The 7,639-nt window shown below is 42.6% G+C and overlaps 1 pseudogene; it reads right to left on the bottom strand.

Moving 5' to 3' along the window:
• Positions 1–5,125: 5,125 nt before the first annotated feature.
• LOC102256573 lies at positions 5,126–5,674 on the bottom strand (annotated as a pseudogene).
• Positions 5,675–7,639: the final 1,965 nt, after the last annotated feature.

Genomic DNA, 7,639 nt, shown 5'->3' with positions numbered 1-7,639 from the left:
TGGGGCCGGCCGGGGGGAAGGGCAGGGGGGTGTGGTGGGGCATTTGGCCGGCTGGCCCCACCCTTGATAGGGGTAGAAGAGTCCATCAGGGGCAGGCCAGCTGGGGGGGGGAGGGGCCATGAGAGGTTGGCTGGCAGGTCCCACCCCCTGATCAGGCCGGTGCATTGGCTACAGTGGGCATCATAGTGACTAGTCGTCCTCGGTCGTTCCGGTTGTTGTGGTTGCTGGCTTTTTACATATATGTTATGACTTTATTACAGTGATGAACACTTTATTTCTTCCAAGTCTGAGGTTCAGTTTTCACTTTGAAATTTGTAATTACTTCGTAGGATGATAACTTTGACATTATCTGATTATCTTGCCCCTTCCCAACAACTCTTTTTTAAAAAAATATTTTTATTGATTTCAGAGAGGAAGGGAGAAGGAGAGACAGAAACATCAATGATGAGAAAGAATCATTGATTGGCTGCCTCTTGCACGCCCCCTACTGGGGATCAAGCCTGCAACCTGGGCATGTGCCCTTGGCTGGAATTGAACCTGCGACCCTTCAGTCCTCAGGCCGATGTTCTATACACTGAGCCAACCCAGCTAGGGCTCAACAACTCTTTTATTTAAAAACATTTTTTTAAATTGATTTTTAGAGAGAGAGCAAGGGAGAGAAAGAGAAACATGTGAAAGTACATCAATCAGCTGCCTCCAGCATGATCCTTACTGGGGATCAAGCTCGCAACCTGGGCATGTGCCCTGACCCAAAATGGAACCTTGACCTCCTGGTTCATAGGTCAATGCTCAACCACTGAGCCACGCTGGCAGGGCTTGACACTTTTATTACTTACATTTCAAACTCTACAAGCTTGAGAATATGAGTATTTGTGACCTGCAGTATATTTTGTAGAACTAAAGTGAGGCTACCCTGAACTCAGGCTATTGATGGCTAACGGCACAGTTGTCCAATCATCGGTGTTTTATAGGGAGCCCAGACTGGCGGGGAGACTAGAACTGAAAGATCAAATGGCACTTAAAATCCTTCCCAAGAGAGTGCTTAGCTGGGCTCTCAGGGCAAAATAGACTTAGGGCAAAGTGCTATCAGGTCTGTCTTTAAAAGCATCATGAATTGATAGTGTGGTTTCAGAGTTGTGATATTATTTTATACTAAGCATGCAGTAGTGGGGGAGAATATACAACTTGATGAAAACACTCCTCACCTTCTGCTATTTATCATTTCTTGTACAAAGGCAAATTAGTGGCTATATGGCCAAAATTATAAACTATGTAACATTACTTGAAAGTTATTTAGATTAAAAAAAAAAGGCATTCCTAAAAGGCCACAGGCACTTTCTTGTTAGCAAAATGTACCTTTTGAAACTCTAAATGATGGGATTTAGGGTTTATACCTATTTTTATTTTATTTATTTAAATCCTTACCTGAGGATATATTTCCATTGATTTTTAAAGAGAGTGGGAGAGGAAAAGACAGAGAGCAATATCGATGTGAGAAAAACACATCGATGGGTTGCCTCGTACACATGCCCCAATCAAGGCCCAGGCCAGGGAGGAGCCAGCAACCAAGGTACAGTGCCCTTGACCGGAATCGAACCCAGGATCTTTGGTCCGCAGGCTTGTGCTTTATCCGCTGACCCAAACTGGCCAGGGATATACCTGTTTTTAAAAATTAATCTTGTCCTTCAACTTAGACAATGGTCATGAAATGTACAGATGACTACTCACTGCATATAAATAAATGTGTTATTGGGACATCTCGAGAACTTTTCCCATTGGCACTATTGAAGATTAGGATCTCCCATGCCTGTCCTTAGACTCTCTGAATTTTACTTTATTTTAGATTGATTTCAGAAAGGAAAGGAGAGAGAGAGAGAGAGAGAGAGAGAGAGAGAAACATCAATGTTGAGAGAGAATCATTCATCGGGTGCCTCCTGCATGCCCCCCACTGGGGATTGAGCCTGCAACCCGGGCATGTGCCCTGACAGGGATTTGAACCTCAAACTCCTGGTTCATAGGTTGATGCTCAAACCATTGAGCCATGCCGGCAAGGCTGGTCTCTCTGAATTCTAAAGGCATAATGAAAAGGATATTAAAGTTGGAATTAAACAGAGCAGTGAGTAAATTCTGGTTTCACCACTTGACAGCTGTGAGTTCTTCCTCATCAGTAAAACAACAGTGAGCTTTCTTACCAGGCTGGTGGTTGTTTTGTGAGAGAATGCCTGTAAAACCCCTTGTAGAAAACAGATATTTAATAAAAAGTAGCTATTATTTTTAGTTGACAGGAGAAGTGTGGAAAAGGAAGGAGAATCTATACAATCATGGCAGGAACCTTGGAAGATTATGAAAGGTTTACGTTTCGTAGAATTTTCTCCAAAGTGTCTCTATTGTCAAATAAAGAACCTTGACCTTTCTTCCTTACTTAGCTCATCTGCTTGAACTCTGTCTTCCTCTGCCACTGTCTTATTAGGAAGTTCGTGTCTATTCATAATCTGTTATTTTATTTTCAAATTTATTTTTCAAATTTCTAATCCTGACTGGCAGTAGAGAGGTCTTTTTCATTTTTTTATTATATATTTTTTTATTGATTTCAGAGAGAAAGTAAGAGAGATAGAAACATCAACGATGAGAGATAATCATTGATTGGCTACCTTCTTCACACCCCACATTGGGGATCGAGCCTGCAACAAGCATGTGCCCTGACCGGGAATCGAACTCATGACCTCCTGGTTCATAGGTCGATGCTCAACCACTGAGCCACACCAGCCAGGCGAGAAAGTCTTTCTCTTGTTCACTGCTGGGCTTTAGTTTCAGTTTTCCTCTCATCTTGCCCTGTCATCTCCATGTACTTTTCTCTGCCTACCCCATCCCCTCTAATAAAAAGACCAAACAGCAAAGCACTCCCCACATAAGTTGAGAGTTGCCTCTCTTGTCTGAATTCTTATTGTAAATACTACATTTTATTGTAATTTAAGTTTGCATTAAGGATATCACTTGTGTTTCCTCAAGGCAGTGGATTGTACTGTTATAGTTCTTGGGGTCCCACCAAGATGCTAACATCTGTAATTTATGTTCCTTAGATAATTCTGTAAAAGGAGTCTGCAAGTTCAATGACAACTTCAGTAATAATTTTGATAATGCATCCAAAGAATTAGGACTTATCTAAAATCACATGAGTCTGCAGTTTCCTCAGGTATTTCTGCCTCAAAGGCTATTTTTCCAAGTAATTATTTTACTGTAAATAATTCTATTTCAGGAGCACCCCCTATTGGGCAAGCTGCTATTTGAAATTTCAACATTGTAATTTCTCAGAACCAAAGTTTCAGTCTACAGGCAAATACAGGATGCATAAAAGCAATGATGCAACTCTAATGTTGAGACCCAACATCTGAATATGTTACCCATTTTTATTTTTTAGCCTCAACACACAGAGAGGAACATTGATCAGTTGACTCCTGTACTTGCCCCAACTGGGGATAGAACCCGAAACCTAGATATGTGCCCTGATCAGGAATCAAACCCGAGACTTCAGTACATGGGATGACACTCCAACTAACTGAGCCACCAACTAAAAGAGTTATGGTTCCCTTGGAGTTTGAATTGTGGCATCATGGACCCAAATTTATTTCTCTTAAAACCTATGCTGAAAGAATATCTGTAAGATAAGTTACTGAAATTAAGTTACCTCCACTATTTAGCATATACTATACAAAATATTGAGGTAATCAGTGTTGCCTGCCTCATCCTTTGAGCAGAGACTTCATTTGGAAGTGCCAGTGACTGCTAAGTGTTAAGTTTCTAGTATTTACCCTTAACTAGAAAAAAAGCTGAATAATTTTATGATTCCTCCTCCACACTCAACATCTAATTAGCACAAGCCTTCCCATTTCTCACTAATGCTCTAATTTAGATCTTGGGGTATGCAGCATTTTATAAATAATTTGTTTTTTGACATCTAATTTCTGCATTTGTTTCTTATATTAGTTTAGGAGATTATGGTAATCACAGTAACTTGTTATTCATTGTCCCTTCTGTAAGGGAATGTTCAAGGTACTATATTATAGTTATAATTAGCAACTAAAAAAGATTGAAGCCTTAGCTGGCTTGGCTCAGTGGATAGAGGATTGGTCTGCGGACTGAGGGTTGCGGGTTCAATTCCAGTCAAGGGCACATGCCCAGTTTGTGGGCTCAATCTCCAGTAGGGGGCATGCAGGAAGCAGCTGATCAATAGTTCTCTCTCATCATTGATCTTTCCTTTTCTCTTTCCCTCTCCCTTCCTCTCTGAAATCAATAAAAATATATTTAGGAAAAAAAAAGATTGAGGTTGGTAAATGCACACCTTCCATCACTCTACTGCCAGTACTACCATCTCCTCTTTCACTAGTACAGCAAACATGAGATTTGGTTTGAGTTAGGCAATGTTCTAAGCACTTCACGTATATTAATTTATTCAATCTATAGGCTATTGCTTAAAGAATATGCAAGAAACTGGTCATTGTGGTTTCTCTAGAAAGGGAGTCAAGGGCAACAGCATCCTTTTATATTGTTTTGACATTAACTATAGATAGTAGTAATTTTAATACTAAGCTCATTTGAATGTAAAATCACTTCATTAATATTAAAATAATGTGGAAATAAACAGAACACAGGTAAGTAGGAAAATGGCATGCTTGCATGTGCACTATGGCTGCACATTTTGTTGTTGTTATAAATGCATGCGTTTGGTGAGTGAGGGTGACAGAGGGTGCTGTACACAGCTGGTATAGGCTTGGAGGCTGAACACCACAGAGAGAGAGAGACAGTCCAGCAAACAGGGCAGGCCAAGCAGCATTCTGGGGCCTGTAACACTTGGTTGGTGGGTGTGCTGGCAACCTGGCCTGAGGTCCTGGGCGGTGTCAGCAGTGGCAGGGCTCAGCTGCTCACATCATTCAGGGCCCTGAGGCAAACTCATGCAGGACAAAGGCCACCGGTGCACATCAGAGTTGTAGTGTTAGCTGCATCTGTTCCCCCTGCTTCTGCATCAGCTGCTGCACCGGCTCCTGGAAGTTGGTGCTTGGGTTTTTGCTGCACAGCATGAAGGTGATCTGGCCGCTGGGGTAAGTGGGGATGGTGCCGTAGGCGTAGCCCACCCTGGCTAAGAGTGACCTGTGTGCATCTCCTCCTCCTTGAGGGCCGTCTTCAGGAGCTGGTAACAGAACTCCTTGAGGCTCTCAGCAGGCCCCATGGGGTCCGAGGAGTCAGTGATAACATCGAGGGCGTCCTGGTTCGGCTTCATGAACTTGAAACCTTCACCCACGTGGAGGGTCAGCTTTGAGGTGGAGTAGCCAACCGCCATGCCCGGCAGGATCTTAGAGACTTGAATGACATCCTCGTCAATGTGGCACTGGACCACAGACTCCACAGAGGAATGCTTCCCCACCTCCTGCGGGACACCCCCATCCCATCCCCATGACCAGCACCTTGCGTGGGTTGCGGTGGCTGCAGAGCGGCAGGTTGGCTATCATCTGGTAGGAGAATTCGTCCCTTTCCGTGCACTGGATGACACCGTCCAACACCAGGGCTTTGCCATGGCTCTCACTGCAGAAGACAAGGATATCCTGGTACCGCGAGTGCTGATGGTGTAGCAGCAGCTCCACCTGCAGGGACAGGGCCAGGTCGGCCACAGGCTGCACATCTCACCGAACTAAGCCCTCGCGGATGGCAGGGGCCAGAAGGCGGGGCGGGGATGGGGTTCCATGGCTGGCGGCAGTGCGAGTGCAGACCAGGACTGCAGGTCACAGGAAGTCACAGCACAACCACTGCAGATTTTTTAAAAGAAATATGGCTAACACCGAAAAGCACAGATCAAATGTCCCTTTAAGGGGGGTGTGCAGGAGGCAGCCGATCAGTGATTCTTTCTCTCTCATTGATGTTTCTATCTCTCCTCAACTTCCTCTCTGAAATAAAAAAAATATATTTAAAAAATAGTTTTAAAAATTGTGGGTTCCTTTCTTCTATGAAATATAACTCACGTTATGCACCATTCTTCTTGCTTGTTGTTTGTTTGTTTGTTTTTTACTGAGATCTCAGCATGTCGGCTGTCCTTGCTGGAAGATCTGTCTGTCACAAAGCACAGTATGCAGAGATGGCAACATACTCTTAGGGCGATCTCATAAGGAGAGATTCTGGGGTTTCGGGGGTATCTTTAAGTGATCAAAACAATTTAAAATACATATTTAGAAAAACAAAATAATGAACAAATTATATACAGTAAATATGTGCAGTTATTTATATATTAATTATACTTCAGCAAAGCTCTTAAAAAATTTAGGGATTTTGGGCTGACTTTAGGTCAAACTCAATTTAATTGTCACTGTTCCTGTCTTGAGTGTGACTGACAGAGCCTGCAATAAAGACTCTAAGTGCCGGCTCAGCCTTTTTTGTTATTGCTTTCTTTGTATTTGGATTACAGTAGTCTCTTCTTCCCTGTGGTTTCGTTTTTCATGGTTTTAGTTACCTGTCATTAACCACAGTCTGAAAATATTAAATGGAAAATTTCAGAAGTAAGCAATTTAAGTTTTAAATTGCTCGCTGGTCTCAGGAGCTGTGATGTAATCTCTGATGTCCTCCTCTTACCCACCCATCCCTTTGGCCAGCGTAAATTGCTCGCTGGTCTCAGGAGCTGTGATGTAATCTCCGGTGTCCTCTTATCCACCCATCCCTTTGGCCAGCGCGTCCACACTAGGCTATCAGACCATTGGTCACTTAGTAGCCATCTTGGTTGTCAGATCGGCTGTCCATATATGTGCTTGTGTTCAAGTAACCCTTATTTTTATTTTTATTTTTAATCCTCACTCGAGGATATTTTTCCATTGATTTTTAGAGAGAGGGAAAAACAGAGTGAAACATTGATTTAAGAGAAACACATCGATTGGTTGCCTCCTGGACGTGCCCTGACCAGGGCCCAGGCCGGGGAGGAGCCTGCAACCGGGGTACATGCCCTTGACTGAAATCGAAACCAGGACCCTTTGGTCCACAGGCCAGTGCTCTATCCACTGAGCCAAACCGGCTAGGACAACCCTTATTTTTCTTAATGATGGCTCCAAATACAAGAGCAGTGATGCTGGCAATTCAAATGTGCCAGAGATACTCTAATGTGTTTCCTTTAGGTGAAAAGGTAAAAAGTTCTTGATTTAATAGAGAAAGAAACAAAATTTATATGTTGAGGTGGCTAAGATCTATGGTAAGAATGAAACTTCTATCTGTGAATTGTAAAGAAGGAAAAATAAATTCATGCTAGTTTTGCTGTTACACCTCAAACTACAAAATACCTGGCCTCAATGAATGGTAAGTGTTAAGATGAAAAAAGCATTAAATTTGTGAATGAAAGACTTGAACAGAAAACATTTTCTGATGGATGACAACCTGTTGTGGTAGAAAGCATTGAGTCTATAAGACTTCAGCAAGGGATAGCTTGAAACAAGTGACACCAAGTCATTTACTGAAAGTAAAGGATGGTTACACAGTTTCAGGAATAGGCACAAGAAAAAGGGCGAGAACAGTACGATATGACGTTTGAGAGAGAGAGAGAGAAATAGAGACCACATGCACATAACTTTTATTACAGAATTTGTCATAATTGTGCTATTTTGTTATTACT

This window comes from Myotis brandtii, unplaced genomic scaffold, assembly GCF_000412655.1.
Source record: "Myotis brandtii unplaced genomic scaffold, ASM41265v1 scaffold780, whole genome shotgun sequence".
NCBI lineage: Eukaryota > Metazoa > Chordata > Mammalia > Chiroptera > Vespertilionidae > Myotis > Myotis brandtii.
This window is presented reverse-complemented; position numbering and strand designations above follow the sequence as displayed.